This window comes from Crinia signifera, chromosome 1 (genome assembly GCF_055691185.1).
Source record: "Crinia signifera chromosome 1, ASM5569118v1, whole genome shotgun sequence".
Taxonomy (NCBI): Eukaryota; Metazoa; Chordata; class Amphibia; order Anura; family Myobatrachidae; genus Crinia; species Crinia signifera.
This window is the reverse complement of record NC_139217.1, coordinates 449,973,168-449,989,260: the sequence shown is the minus strand read 5'-3', so window position 1 is coordinate 449,989,260 and position 16,093 is coordinate 449,973,168. Positions and strand designations below refer to the sequence as shown.

At 47.4% G+C, this 16,093-nt stretch overlaps 1 pseudogene; it reads right to left on the bottom strand.

Moving 5' to 3' along the window:
- Nucleotides 1-481: 481 nt before the first annotated feature.
- On the bottom strand, nucleotides 482-701 carry LOC146045273 (U2 spliceosomal RNA; annotated as a pseudogene).
- Between the last annotated feature and the right edge of the window lie 15,392 nt (nucleotides 702-16,093).

Genomic DNA, 16,093 nt, shown 5'->3' with positions numbered 1-16,093 from the left:
GCAGTGCTAGTGCTTACTAGTGCATGGTGATTTTGGGATCACCCGTGCATGTTCGGCACCCCCGAGTTTCCCCGGGGGCACAGTGCAGCCTCGGACTCCAAGCAGCCGACCGATCAGCGTCCGACCAAGTGTTTCTCTGCTCCCATCATAGGGCACTTTCCAGCCCCTGGCATGGGAATGGGTACTCCACTGGGCTTTTCGACTGACTGCCTTAGGGGCTGCGACCCCCTCGGAAGAGCAATCTACTCAGTCTCAGTGTTTCTCCGATCCCAAGGTTAAGGTACTAAGCTGGGCCTTTCGCGGTCTCCCCATCAGAGGCTACGAACCTCTGGAACAGGAGCCATATACTCAGTCCCAGCCTTTCTCCGCTCCCTGGGAATGGATACTAGACTGAGCCTTTCGCTGTCTCATCCTTCGGGGGCTACGAACCCCGTCAAGAGAGTCAAACTACTAGGCCCAGTGTTTCTCCCCCCCTCTTACCAGTGGATTTACGGAAACAACACCTCCTACCAAAGGCAGAGGTGAAGGTACTCAGCCAGACTTTTCACCACTCCCAGGCAAAAAAGAGGGGTCCCACACCCTCCGCCCATCAGAGCAGCTACTCAGTCCAGCCTTTCTCTATTCTCTGCCAGAGGCCAGTCCATACCCACTGATAAGAACAGATACTACACTTGATCTTAGCCAAAAGGCCGAGAAGCATGGTGCCTCTCTATATGTTAAGTGTTGTATGTCTTTTTTTTTTACAGTGCACTGATATATGAAATGTGAAAAATTCTTGGTACTTGTTTCCTAGCACGGCCACAATCGTATGGATCGTGTACCTTTAAGTTAAGGTACACGATCCATACGATGGACCCGATTTCCTTTGAAATCAGGTCCATTTGGCCGGCTAGGACAAAATATCGGGGGCATCGCGTCGGTCGGGACCGTTAACAATGGTCCCGACGCGACCGACGCGATGCCCGCGATTTCCCCATAGGCTTCAATGTTAAAAAATATTTTAACATTGAAATCGTGTCGGGAAAGGTAAAATATCGGGGGCATCGCGTCGGTCGGGACCATTAACATAGGTCCCGACGCGATGCCCCCGATTTTTCCATAGCCTTCAATGTTAAAAGATTTTTTAACATTGAAATCCTGAAAAAAATGTGAAAAATATGAAATGGGCCAATATGACCCATTTCACATTATAGATGTCCCCGTCGTCACCCCACGATAGACGCCAACCCGAAGCGTGGCGAGTGCAGCGAGCCCGCGAGGGGCGGCGGTGCGCGTCCTCCGACCTTTTCATTCCCCTACTATCCACGTCGGCGTGGAGTTGAGAATCGAATAGTGTGGCGAGCGCAGCGAGCCACCGAGCCCGAAGCGTGGCGAGCGCAGCGAGCCCCGCGAGGGGACGCGTATAACTTCACAGGTATACGCGTCCCCTCGCGGGGCTCGCTGCGCTCGCCACGCTTCGGGCTCGGTGGCTCGCTGCGCTCGCCACACTATTCTATTCTCAACTCCACGCCGACGTGGATAGTAGGGGAATGAAAAGGTCGGAGGACGCGCACCGCCGCCCCTCGCGGGCTCGCTGCGCTCGCCACGCTTCGGGTTGGCGTCTATCGTGGGGTGGGGTCTACGCCGTGACATTTGGGGGGGTTGGGAATATTTTACATTGAATCATTAAAAAAAAAAAATCGGGTCCAAAATCGGTCGGTCGCGTCGATCGCATCGCATGCGACCAAATCGCATGCGATGCGATCGACCCGATTTTTCCGACACGACCACCCCGATGTAAATCGGTGTGGCCGTGCTAGGAAACAAGTACCAAATTCTTTATTATATAGTATATATGTGTTTATTAAAATATATTTTTTCCTAAAAATTGTGAGATATTATTTGAGTAAGCAGCGCCACCTAGTGGTATCAGCATATTGCTGTTACTGCACCACTCCACTGCTGCTAATTTACAGAGGTACACAATTCCTCTGAAAGGTGGCTGCAGCTGTCTCATATAACAATAATTTATATCTGACCACCAATCAGACCAGCGCTACTGTGTGACCACAGATCACTCTTTGCAAATCTAATTATCTCTGCACATTTCACATCTGCCCCCCCCCCCCCCCCCTGCAGTGCACATGGTTTTGTCCATCTAAGAAGGATTTTGTCAGAAAGAGTGAACTAGAATAAGGCCCTTAGTTCCATTAGGACTCTAGGGTGAATCAGTCACGCACGCAGGGGGGGTTTCCAAGTACAATGAAACCCCTCTGATGTGACAAAAATATTCCGTCTCTACAATGGCCATTACAGAGAGCTGCCCGCGATCGCTGTGCTTTGCAGGAGCTAGTGGCAGTGGCGTGTAGTGGTGGCGGAGGGAATCTGCACGCAGGTACTAGGTACTTGCTGAATAGCCCTAAGCAGCAGGCTTATAGAAGCATGGGACTTAGTATTCACAGTAAGCTTGTTTTGCAGGGCGCCGCGCCCTGCCCTTTGGAGGCACCAAGAAGAGCTGTCCACTCTGTAAAAAGTATCTGTCAATTCTTCCAGGTTCCCCAGCTGCTCTGAGGAGTAGGGAAGCGTCGGAACCGCTCATGCACACTGGTGACAGCATCTTAGCGCCAGCCAGTGTTCTGCGCTTTGCACTGTCTACCCCTGGCCAGGCAGCGTGTCACTGATTTGTTACCGGAGTGTGCACAGCGTAGAACTTCTGCAAAGTGCCCGCAAGATGGGCAGTGAGGGAGGAAGTATATGCTGCAAGTGGGATATAAGCTGGCAGGTAGGACATCATTTGTCAGGCAAAACCACCCGCCCACTTCCTCTATCATGGTCCCCCCCACCTATCATTTTGTACTGGATCTTCCCCATATACTGTCTACATGGCATGCACACACTTATTTATCTGGAATTCCCCCCCTTGAAAATCCTGCGTTTGCCCCTGTGAATCCTACCTGGATCTGGTGATTTATTTGTTTTGATTTTGCATAGCCTTTTGTGGATCTCCTCTGCAGCGAATTCTATGTTTCATTCTAGTGGACTCATCCCTTTAAGGCCCATACACACTGGGCGACTTTGAGCTGAAAGTCGCTCAAAACAGCAGGTTTGAGCGGCTTTCAGTTCAAAGCCGCCCAGTGTGTTTGCCCCAGCGTTGAGATGTGAGCGCTGCTGCGCGCTCCTGCATCATCGCTGGGAAAGGAGGGGGGAGGACGGCTTTGGATATCGCTTTGTATAGCGCTCCGCTATGCAACGCCGTCCTCCCCCCTCCATTGGCGCCGGTTAGGGGGAAAGAAGCTCAGTGTGTATGCACTGAGCGGCTTTCCCCGCAGCGATGACAGCGGTCATCGCTGTCCATACACGCTGGCATAGTCGCCCAGTGTGTATGGACCTTTAGTGGTGCCTGTAGGTATCACTGTCTGCTCCTCCCTAGTAAAAGCAGATGAGAAAAATGTATTTAACAGTTCATCTTTATCCTCATCCTCAGTAATGGACATTGGTTAAAGGGCCTACAGTATGTTCTTTTTTTATTAACCTTTTGCCATTGATGAAATTTAAAAACTTTTTGAAATTTGGGTACTTGTGAGTTATCCGGACGCCCGATTTCTAAATCGGGTCGGATCGGGCACATCGCATCGCATCGCATGCGACCATCGGATGCGATGCGATGCGATGCGATGACCCGATTTTTCCATAGGAATCAATGTTAAAATGGACTGAGTCCATTTTAACATGGAATTCAATGGGAAAAAGGGGTCCTTTTCATACCCCTACTATCCAAGTGGGCATGGAGTTGGATATAAACCTGTGGCGAGCGTAGCGAGCCACCGAGCCCGAAGCGTGGCGAGCGTAGCGAGCCCCGCGAGGGGACACGGAATACCGTCCCCTCGCGGGGCTCGCTTCGCTCGCCACGCTTCGGGCTCGGTGGCTCGCTACGCTCGCCACAGGTTTATATCCAACTCCATGCCCACTTGGATAGTAGGGGTATGAAAAGGACCCCTTTTTCCATAGGAATCATTTTAACATTGATTCCTATGGAAAAATCGGGTCATCGCATCCGATGATCGCATGCGATGCGATGTGATATCGCATCGCATCGCATCTGATTGTATGCCTTAACTTAAGGCATACAATCAAAAAATCGGGCGTCCAGATAACTCACAAGTACCGAAATTTGTTTTGCTTTCAGTGGCTATTCACTTTCAATTTTCCCTTTCAGCTGCTTTAATTTTCTTTTTACAAACTATTTAACTCTTTGTACATCGAGAATGCCTTCTCGTTCCCGTTAGCCTATATAGTTTATATACCTCTTCCTATTGTTTATTGCTTCCTTCATTTTTTTGTTCAGCCATGACAGGTTTGTCCTGCTGATATTACCCTTATTTTGCCTTTGGGATAAACTTATATGATAATGTATTTAGAAACTTTATGAAAGTTTCCCATATTACCTCTGCATTTTCCCCTCAAAAAAGAGCATGGCACTGTATTTCTTTTTATACTGAAGATTCTTTAAACAATTCAAAGTTAGTGTTCCTCAAATGTAACCTCTTTGGTGGTATGCCCGCAAATTTTCTGGGCTCAGCTGCGCTGCCGCAGCGGGCTGTCCCAGAAATTTTCCGGGCATACCAACAATATGAAGGTATGCGCCAATGGTGCCTGCAGCTGTGCACCACTGGTGCATCACCTCTCTGGGCACCCCTCACAGTGGTCAATCCCCCAATGCAGGCAGCAGGCTGGGGGATGTTCGGCGTGGCTTGGGGGAACTCAGGAGCGCTCGGGAGTTCGGGCGCCCGAGTCCTCCCGAGCCGCCCCGAACATCCCCGAGCAGGAGAGTGGCGGCCTTCAATTATATGCCGGAGCGGTGATAAGGGGGGGGGGGGTTGCCCTACGTTCTGTGTCGGGTTTTGCTGGGGCAGGACAAACAGAGCATGGCGGTACTATAAGATTGAATAAAAATAACAAAATTGTAAAGGGTGCAGGGGAATGCATGCTGTGATTTGGGGTCCCCAAGCAGCCAGGCCCCATATTAGCTGCATCCCCTGCAACCTCTATAGTTAAGCAGGGTTTCCTAACCTCCTGGAATAGCCGGGAGGGTCCTGAAAATTGGGTCCCCCACCCGGCCCCCCGGAAAGGTGGGCAACCCTCCCGGATTCTGGGGGACCCCCGTTCCCCCCCCCCCTCTTTGCGGCATCCTCCCCCCTGACTGCGGTGTTTAGATATCCTGATTTGCTGATCTCCAGGAGGGGGCGGGGCTATAGTGGCATAATTGCTTCATTTAGCCCCGCCCCCTCCACGGATATAGGCAAATCGGGTCATTTCCCAATGTGGGGGCGTTGGGCAATGCCCCCCCCCCCGAACTCTTGCTAAAGTCCTCTGGGCAGCCCTGCAGTAAAAATAAACTTTTTTTTTTCCATAGAGCTACTTGTCCCCCACAGTAGTCCCATATAGCAGCCTGGGGCTGGTTCTTAAAATACGGGGGACCCCATTCCATTTTGTCCCCTGTATTTTGGGAACCAGCCCCTGCCCTGGAGCTGGTTTTAATATATCGAGGAACCCCTATTTGCCGGGTTTCCTGATTTTTTATTACCAGCCCGGCTCTTTCAGCCTGGTGCTGGTTACGGTAATGGAAGGGACCCCACGCTGTTTTTTAAATTTATTTTTCTATTTTTTTTACACTGAAGCCGGCACGGATCTGACTGATCCGTGCAGGCTTCTGCATAATAAGACAGGAAAATAAAGTGTATTTTCCTGGCGTATTTGCCCGGCCATTTGCGGATGTTTTACGCCAATTAGCAGCCGTATTTTCAGTATGGCCGCTTAATAAATCAGGAATCACCATTCTTTTGAATGGTCATTCTTGTTGTATTCTATCTATGGTGTATTCATTCGGATTTGTAAATACAAATCCGAATGTCCCATCAATACGAATACGAAAAATGTATTTTCCTATGAAAATACAATTTTTTTTCACAAATTCATCTTAGTAAATTTCCCCCCTAGTTTCACTAGATGTAGTTTCACTTCCTGCCAACAGATGGCAGTGTTTTCTAGACATTGATGACAGTGATGGTGCACTGCTGTACCCCTTCCCCCCCCCCCCCCCGTGTGTCTGAAATTTTGGGGCATAACCTGTTGGCAAGAGGTGCGGTTTACAAATCGCATCACTCCCACGAGGCCATGCCCACATTTTGCTGCTGTGGAGGCATGGCCAGCGGCCCCCAGATCCTCTGGCTGCGGGAATAGATGATGTGCGCATGCGCACAGTCTCTATTCACCGCTGCTCTGGGTGACAGGGGGGACATGGGCGCTCGGTGCTGACATGTTAGCTAGGCTGCGTGTATAGCGAGCAAACAGGTCTGAATCAGGCCCATAGAGCGCTGTAGAACATTCACGTACTTTCCATACATCAAGTAGAATACAATAGAAGCATTCTATCAATGCATAGATTTATGTACCAAGGGAGGGCGCTGTGTAAGGGACAAGCAGCTAAACCCTAGCTGGTGGGCAACAGCAAATGGGACAGTCTGTACTTTGATTTCAGATAACAGGGGTTTAAGTGTAATCACACAGAGTAAGAATCCCAGCGCCTCTAGCTGGAACTACATGTTGATACAGTAGCTATGGACAATGCAGTTTATCTGCGGCCAGTCCGCTCATTCCAGGGCCAACACTGTACTTTTAGGCACCCTGACTGACACGTGGGGGGTTTGTTAGTGACAGGCTCCAGGAGAGCTGGAACTCTAGATGGTAGGGATGGCCATCGACCATCGATGATTCCAAATCATCGATGGTTCATGGCCGATGTCAAATACTTTTGCCATCGATGGGGGAGAACCCGATGGTTTCCCTCCATCGATGGAATAGCAAAACGATGTTGCTTTTTTTTTCCTTCAAAGTGCCAGGACACGGAGCATAGCTCTGCCCCCTGACACCCGTGAAGCCCCGCCCCGTGTTTTGATTGGCCCACAGACCAATCAATCAAACACAATGGATGACCATAGATGTGTAAAACTATCGATGGTCATCCATTGCATAGTTAAGCACTATCGATGGCCAGTTGCAGAATTGCCATCGATGGCAACCATCGATGGCAATGGCAACGATGGCCATCCCTACTAGATGGGGCAGCAGATTGTGCTGGGAACGGACCATAGCTAGGCAGGTAGGGTGCACTGGCTGCCAATGCTTCAACAGTGGAACAAATAGGGGGGGCAGGCTCCAGCTGGGTGTGGTACCCTGTCCGGGCTTTAAGGAGATCAGTAAGGTGTACCTGTAGCAGCTGCCGGTGCTTGCTGTTCGTCCACACGCCTCCTCTGCCCATCCGACGCTGCTTGCCGTGACCTCCCACCTCATTCTTTCCAACTTCTCTTCTCCAGGTCTGTACCTCGGTCATCTCCTCTAAACGCCACCGCATGCTCCCGCTGTCCCATGCAACTAGGGATTGCCATTGAAATCATCAATGGTTTATGGTTTCCCTCCATCGATGTCAAGCAAAAACAAATAGTTTTTTTTCTTCTTTCCCCAGAGGAGCCAGGACATGGAGCATAGTTCCGCTCCAGATACCCATGAAGCTCCGCCCCATGGTCAACCATCCATGGCCATCCCTACCTGCAACTCCTCCTCTTTTCTTTTCCTGCCTTGCCTCATCCAATCAGCATGCTCCCAGTCTTCTCGCTCTCCTATATACTAGTCGGAGCCCTCTAGGACAGAGAGGACAGGTACCGGCCTAAATGGGACCCAGTTCGGGAGGCAGAGGTGAAAAACAGAGACCATGGGCTGCTCCACTGGTAGTTAGGCAAGTCAAATGGTCTGGGTGCTGATGATATCGGAGGTGGACCACAAACAGAGGTCGCGGTTGTTGCAGATGAGCAGGCCACATATTGTGCACAACACCATCCCAGCAGCCACCTGAGGACAGCGTTTGTCATAGAGCAGCTACATCCCCTGCAGCCTCTGTAGTCACACCATCGACCAGATTTTCATTACCTGGACTGTGAAACTGGGCACACACCTAATGCCCCTTACGCACTTTATTATATGCGGCACCACCAATATGGTTAACGATATCAGCAGTGCCCTGAAATTAACGATCCACGTTATCCTTAACAATATCGTTCAGTGACATGACTGGGACCCACGTCGAACATGCAGTCACTGACGCTATAGTCAGATACAGTGCCTACATTGCTAATTCTGAAAATGGGGTGGGGCTAATGTATAGTGGGTGGGCCTCGGGTAAAGGGGCATGGCCTAGTGCAGCGACCCCCATTTTTAACATTGTCGGGGGGGGGGGGGCGTGCACAGTGACTGGGCAGCCCCCTCCCAGCAACTGGACAGCTGGACTCCCTCTAATTAAATGATGCCGTGCACAGGCGCACGGCATCTCTTCAGCTCTACAAAGGTGATATCCTGCTCCCCCAACTGCGCCCCATCCGCGGGACATTGCCACCCACGGGAGCCACTGCTGGACAGTCTCCAAATAGCGGGACTGTCCCGCTGTAATAGGGACAGGTGGGAAGTATGCTGCGTGTCCAGTCAAAATCGGTTAGTGTTAGTGATCCGCGGGAGTGTTCATTGTTAACGTTATAGTGGGTACACACTGAAAGATAAGCATGATGATATCATAATGACATTGTCCATACATATCGTTAACGCACCATAAAGTGTACCCACCTTAAAGATTTATCTGTACAATAGTTCTGGTGGGAACAAAATTCTGGTAATGTATGGAAGCAAATAACAATCAACCATTTGCTCGTAATGCTGGAAAGCAGACAATGGTCATTCAGACAAACTGGTAAAAGACGTTTGATTTAACAAATTGAACCAATCATTATGTATCTCTTTTCCAAGGTTTTCTCCCATACATTACCAGATTTTTGTTCCCACCAGACAGATTGGACAGATAATTGGTAGGAAACAACAGTAGGGAACCACATTAATATATACGGGTATATAATATAATAAGTTAGATCCAGTGTGGGCTCTCCAGCCCCCTCCTGTTTTTATGTATTACAGGGAATTTTCATATACCCAGATATTATCGCAAACACAGATTCCTGTGGTTATGTTCACATTAAGCTAAAATGTATGAATAAGATAGGGAAAGTATAATAGATTTATACTATGGGGAATGGTATCTTATGTCCTTCATTTCTTAAGATTTCCCAGAACAATTTTCGTGTTTAAAGATCGGCATGTTTCCCTGGGAATACCTTTATTTGTGTGTGTGTTTGTGTGTGTGTGTGTGTGTGTGTGGGGGGGGGGGGGGGGGGGGTGGTGTTTATATTCCTTAGCTCACACAAGGACGTTTATAATTTCGTGATAAGGGGTGTACATTGGCCCTTGGATTCAGTATTGAATCCCGGCGGTCGGGATCCCGGCGTTCAGAATCCCGACGCCGGAATCCAGACAGCCGAAATGCCGACAAGGGGGGGACGTGGATCGCCCCCCCCTTGCGGGCTCGCTGCGCTCGCCACGCAGCGGGCCCGGTGCCTCGCTACGCTCGGCACACTAATTTATTCTCCCTCCAGGGGTGTCGTGGACACCCACGGAGGGAGAATGTGTCGGCATTTCGGCGGTCGGGATTCCGGCGTCGGGATTCTGAACGCCGGGATCCCGACCGCCGGGATTGTAACTGCATACCTGGCCCTTATTCAGATCTGATTGCAGTACAAATCTGTTCTCAAAATGGGCAAAATCATGTGCACTGCAGGTGGGGCAGATGTAACATGTGCAGAGAGAGTTAAATTTGGGTCGGGTGTGTTGAAACTGAAATCTAAATTGCATTGTAAAAAAAATGCATCCAGTATTTACCCTGCACAGAAACAAAATAACTCACACAAATCTAACTCTCTCTGCCCCACCTGCAGTGCACATGGTTTTGCCCATTTTGAGAACAAAGTTGTACTGCGATCAGATTTGAATAAGGGCCACAGCGCGATTGCCTTGCTATTTGATCCTGATTTGATCGGGATCGAATCGAACAGCAAGCAAAACGCATTCGGTTTGGACTATATAGTACATAGCTGAACTTTATAGTCTTGCCTGCACAGTCTATTTTTCTATTTGATTTCAATGCCGTGGGGCCGTGCATCAGGATGGAATCGACATCAAATGCGTCTGAAAAGCGTTCGATGTCTATTCGATTTAGATTTGATTTTGAATATATAGTCAAAATTGAATCGAAAGCTAGTCAGAATCGCAGTGTACGGGGCATTACTGAATTGTTTGGGTACATTTTTATGGAATAATGGTAAGGAAAAAACGAGACCTAATTAAGGGCCTTATTCTAGTTCACTCTTTCTGACAAAATCCTTCTTAGATGGAAAAAAAATGTGCACTGCAGGTGCTGCAGATGTTACTTGTGCAGAGAGAGTTAGATTTGGGTGGGGTTTTACTTCAAAGTAAGATCTATATTGCAGTGTAAAAGTAAATCAGTCAGTATTTTCCCTGCACAGAAACAAAATAACTCCTCCAAATCTAATTCTCTCTGCACATTTTACATCTGCCCCCCCCCCCTGCAGTGCACATGGTTTTGTTCATCTAAGAAGGATTTTGTCAGAAAGAGTGAACTAGAATAAGGCCCTAAGTGACACAACAAAATATTTTGTATTAAAATGGAGTTGTATGTTACTCCAGAATATAACAAATCCCAAATATCAGTGTGTAGGTATAGGTGGAGGGAACGTTCATTATGTCTTCCTCTTCCTTATTGCTTGCAATGGCTTCAGTGTACTCTTGTACATAACTACTAGTCTTGGAGGGTTATGGTATAGCGGATAGAAGCTGTCTAGGTTGACCATGTTATGGTCCATATTATGGTCGACCACCCTTAGTCGACCGCGTTGTTAATGGCGATAAAATATGACCAGAGAGACAATAAGTGAAAAGCGCAGGTTACGTATTAAGTCCGCAACCTACTTTACCTTTTATACCTAACTACGTGCGAACAAAACGTAGCGCAGCGTAGCGTACCTTTATCGTGTATTATACACCAAAGAACCAATACCTTAATAAGAGATCCTTTCGCAGTACTTTGACTCTGATCTGCGAATATACCTTTTAAGGACAGAGTCCGTAATAACCTTTATCGCTAAATGCGAATAACAGACACAACCACGGTATAGAAGTAAGGAGATAGGAACTCCACAAAAAGATGTATTTAAGTCCCTAATGGACAAAAGGGGGTTACAGAAATAGAAAATACAGGTATAACAAGTTATACAATAGTCTAACAAAGTATATACTATACAGGCTCTGCTAAGGGAAGAAAAACAGATACAAGACACAATCAGCCAACAATATACTAAGGATAAATACCGTTAAATGCAACCGTTTACCGTCTCATCAAATATGCGAAGCGCAGTCCGGTCAGAGCTCGCTATCGTTCAGGAATGAACTATAGCCCGGTAGAAAGTCAGGGAAAGGTAGATGTGCCGAAGAGACTTTGGCTGCTCTGGGTCGCCTATCTTATAGGGTCAGAAAGGGGAGGTCAAAGGCCGTTCCCATTGGTCAGGGGTCGTATGTCCGGTCAGCTGTGATTGGGGGGTAAGATGATACACCTGGTTTGGCTAGGTCCAGGGGAGTGAACTTTAGGAGTCCTTTGTTTGATGGTTTCGGCGTCAGCAGTGATAAGAACCGGTTTCATCTAGATTCCTTTGTTACATACTTTCAACAGAAACTGTCCCTGGAATATGGATTATGTCCATAACTATCGGGCCGTGTATATTGCGAAATATTCGCAATGACCGGAAACTACGCATAAGAAACGGAACGGAACGGTACTAAACATGATACAGACAGATGTATGCAGGGCTAACTAAGCTATGTGTGGCGTTCTAAACCTTTAACTATATTTTATTTAGTGTCAGTATGTTATTATGAATTTATGTGTGATAGTATGGCTACTCTTCTGGTCCACTTTGTCACACATACTCGGGTATGTAAACTTTATTTGCGCAACTCTGCGAACCAAAATGGCGGCCATACTATCCTAAAATGGCGTGTGTGTAACTCGACTTCCATAGTCCACCCTTTAACAGTAAATATAAAACTGTTACAATACAAAACATTTTACACGACAATACAGAAATTCATAATCCTAACAAAGAAATTGGGATACATGAATTAAACATATAAGGGGAGTAAACCATCTGCTCTCGGCCGATCCAGGATCATGGATAAACGATGGGCCGCATTTATCGAACAATCTACTCAGGGTCACGAAGGATAATGTACAATTTTGGGATAAAAATAAAAACAGGGGTGGTTACAACATATACACGTTCACAAAATATGGTTTCTTTAAAGGGAGGTGGTTTCGATTCTAGGGTCATATACCAAACCCTGGTCTTCCTCTGTATCTCTCGTTCTTACACTCAAGATTTCGGTACGTTTTGCCTTTCCCCGGGTCACCACCTTTAAACATTTGAACAATAGCACAAAGACTATGATGGCACCACCGATACAGAGAAGGAGTTTTCCTATGCTAGCTATGATCCCTTGCGCCCATTCTCCTAAACCAGAGAACCAGTGCATTGGATTCAACCAGGAGGTCCATTCACTAACTTTGTTACCTATTTCTGCCAAGCTGATATTATGTTCCCTTCTAAATTCCCATTTAAGTTGAAGAATCTCATCCATCCGATGATCGATGATTTCTTCTGGGTCTTCAGTATTGTTGGTGATATATGTACAACATTTCACCCCAAACTGTGTAGAGAGGGTGACACAATATCCTCCTGTCATAGCTGTCAGATAGTTCAGCACCATCCGATGTTGGACTAGCTCTCTTTTATATGCTTGCAACTCCTTCCCAGTGTATCTAAAGGTGTCATCATAAATCTCAGTGATGTTATCTACCAAGCTGGCTAATGCTTGTATATATTTAAAATTTATGACTCCTCTGGCGGTATGGGTGATATCTAATGCAATGAGGAGTTGGATACCGAATGACTCGTGTATCATTTCAGAAGCTAGGGGTTCTTTCCTGATTGTTAAATCCCTTTTATGGATTTGATCATAATGGGTATGAGTGTAAGGAGGAGGTATGCCTCTGTGTATGCTCACCATCTCATCATGTGTGAGGGTCATCACTTCAGGTAACACTCTGCCTAAATAACAAATACCAACGTAGTTCATGGAGAGCCATTTGTACGCCCTCCTACCACAGATATAATAAACATCGTCAGGGAGAAAATAAGGGACAGAGTATTTCATGATCTTGTCACACATTATCCATAAGAACATCCCCGTCCCCTGTTCCCTGACTTGTTCCTCACAGATCTCTGGCTGAAGGGTTACATTACAGTAGCCGGCTGATACTCTGCCGGCCATCATTTTACTTTTCTTCACCGTGTAAACATATTTATAATGTCTCCCACTGGTTCGGATCTTTAACAACAATTCCTTATCAATAGGCTCTCCATCTGGACGTTGGGAGTAAGTTATTGTCTGGTTATGCCATGTCACTTCCCAAGTACCAATCGCTCTGGAACTCGAGAAGTTCATACATACCAGGGATTTATCCACTTGGTATGGGTGTAATCTAAGACTAGGGGACCTGGTATACAGGTATCTCTTATCCAATGGCCTCCCCTTATTTAGTACGCTTATCTCTGAAATATTAAGCGGATATGGGACTAGGCCTACATTACTCCTTTTGTGTAGCACTTGTGAACACACCCAGCATTCTGTTTGGTTTAAAACCTTACCCACTAGTGAGTGGTAATCACTCAAGGGATGTCGGCCGGTAGTTGCCTTACTTGTCGACTGACATCGCTGGATGCATTCTTCTTCCATTTTAGGTTGACAATATCTACAGACACAGTACTCACCAGACAATAACTCATCACATAGCCCTTGAACTACGTTTTCCTCATACCTTTTACCTTCTCCTGTCATGGGCAAAGTGTCAAGCTGGTTTAGGGATTCTACCTCACCCATATCTGGGTCCATTATTACACTGTCAGAACTCCGCTCCGATCGCTCTAGAATGTGGCAGCCACCGAGTATCTTTGGATGAAGAAATGAACACAGAAAGAAAACAAAGACATATATGCATAACTGTGAACCTGTTGCTTGGAGTCCTTCCATCATCTCTACCAGGGGACTTTTATTTTTCTCTGCTCTTAGACCTTTGTTCGCTCAGGTTGCTCGACCTTGGCTGCTTCTCAGTGTTCCCGAAACAATGCTTCTAGCGACGTTTCTTCTCTTTCGCTCTCTGCACACTGGGACTCTGGGTTACTGGCTTTCTTGCAGTGGGACGAATGTATCCAAGTCTCTCTCTCTGCGACTTTAATCGATGTAGTGCTGGTCAACAAAACTTGGTACGGTCCTTCCCAACGGTCTATCAAACAACCTGAGCGTAAAAAAATTTCGGATCATAACAAAGTCTCCTGGTTTAAGATTATGACAATTCTCGGTAGGCATATCAGGGTTCAGTAAATTCAGCTGCTTTTGTTGCTCCCTTAGCTGTTTGTTTAGCTTTAGGATATACTGTACAGTTAGCTCATTGTTACATTTGAGATCATCCTGTGGGTCTATCATGATGTGTGGCTGCCGACCAAACAATATCTCGAAGGGGGACAAGTTGAGCGGAGTCCTGGGAGTGGTCCTAATGCTATACAACACAATAGGCAGTGCCTCTGGCCATAACAACCCTGTTTCAGCCATAACTTTACCCAATTTGTTCTTAATAGTACCATTCATTCTCTCAACTTTGGTGCTCGCCTGGGGACGATATGGAGTATGAAGTTTACTATTAATCCCCAGGAGTTTACACATGATTTGGAAGACCTCTCCTGTGAAATGAGTGCCTCTGTCACTCTCAATGACCTTTGGGATACCATATCTACAGACAAACTCCTGACATATTTTCTTTGCAGTAAAGGTAGCAGTGTTGGAGGCAGCGGGGAAAGCCTCCACCCAGCTGGAAAACATGTCAACACAAACCAATACATATTTCAAATTTCTACAGGGTGGTAACTGTATGACGTCGATTTGTATTACCTGGAAAGGGCCTTCTGTAGGAGGGATGTGGGATGGCTCTGTTGGGATGGCTTTTCCAACGTTCTTCCTCAAACAGGTGAGGCATGACATTGTCACTCTACCTGCTTGAGAAGCGAACCCTGGTGCACACCAGTAGGCCTTTACCAGCTTGCACATACCTTCCTTCCCAAGATGTGTCAGCCCTTGGGCCGCCTCGGCTAGACTAGGAAGGTATGCCCTGGGGGCCACTGGTTTCCCGTGTCCATCTCTCCAAAGTCCGGTGGACTCTTGGCCACATCCCTTCGACTTCCATACTGCTCTTTCCTGTGGGGAACACAAATTCTGCATGTCTATCAGTTTGGATGTGGATACCATGTTCAGTGTACAAAGGTTGGTAGGATGGGTGAAAATATTTACAGGGCATGCGGCCCTTTTCGCTGCCTCATCAGCACGGCTGTTACCAAGTGACACTGGGTCCTTCTCTGATGTGTGAGCTTTGCACTTGATAACAGCCACTCTGTCTGGAAGCTGAATAGCTCCCAGAAGTCTCCTAATATGTGTCGCATGCGCCACTGGTGTGCCAGCCGCCGTCATGAAATTTCGGAGGCGCCATAGGGCTCCAAAATCATGGACTACTCCGAAAGCATATCTGGAGTCGGTATATATGTTGACTGATTTTCCTTGGGCCAGTTCACATGCTCTGGTTAATGCCACCAGTTCCGCTACTTGTGCTGAGTGAGGTGGTCCCAAGGGTTCAGCTTCCACAATACCTTCTCCATCTACTACTGCGTAGCCTGTGTACAGCTCTCCCGCCTCCGTCTGTCTATGACAGCTACCATCAGTGAATAAGGTTATGTCTACCTCACTTAATGGGCTGTCGCTTATGTCAGGACGTGCTGTAAAGGTCTGATTCAGGTAGGTCATGCAATCATGCTTGTCCTCACTCTCACTAAACTCTGCTTTACCATATTCAGCAACATTCCCATCACCCTCCACCCTTTGTGCCTTGGAGGGCACATGAGGGAGGAATGTGGCTGGGTTTAGTGTGTTGCATCTTTTAATGGTAATATTTACTGGGGCCATCAGCACCAGTTCCCACTTGGTGAACCGTGCTGAGGACACATGA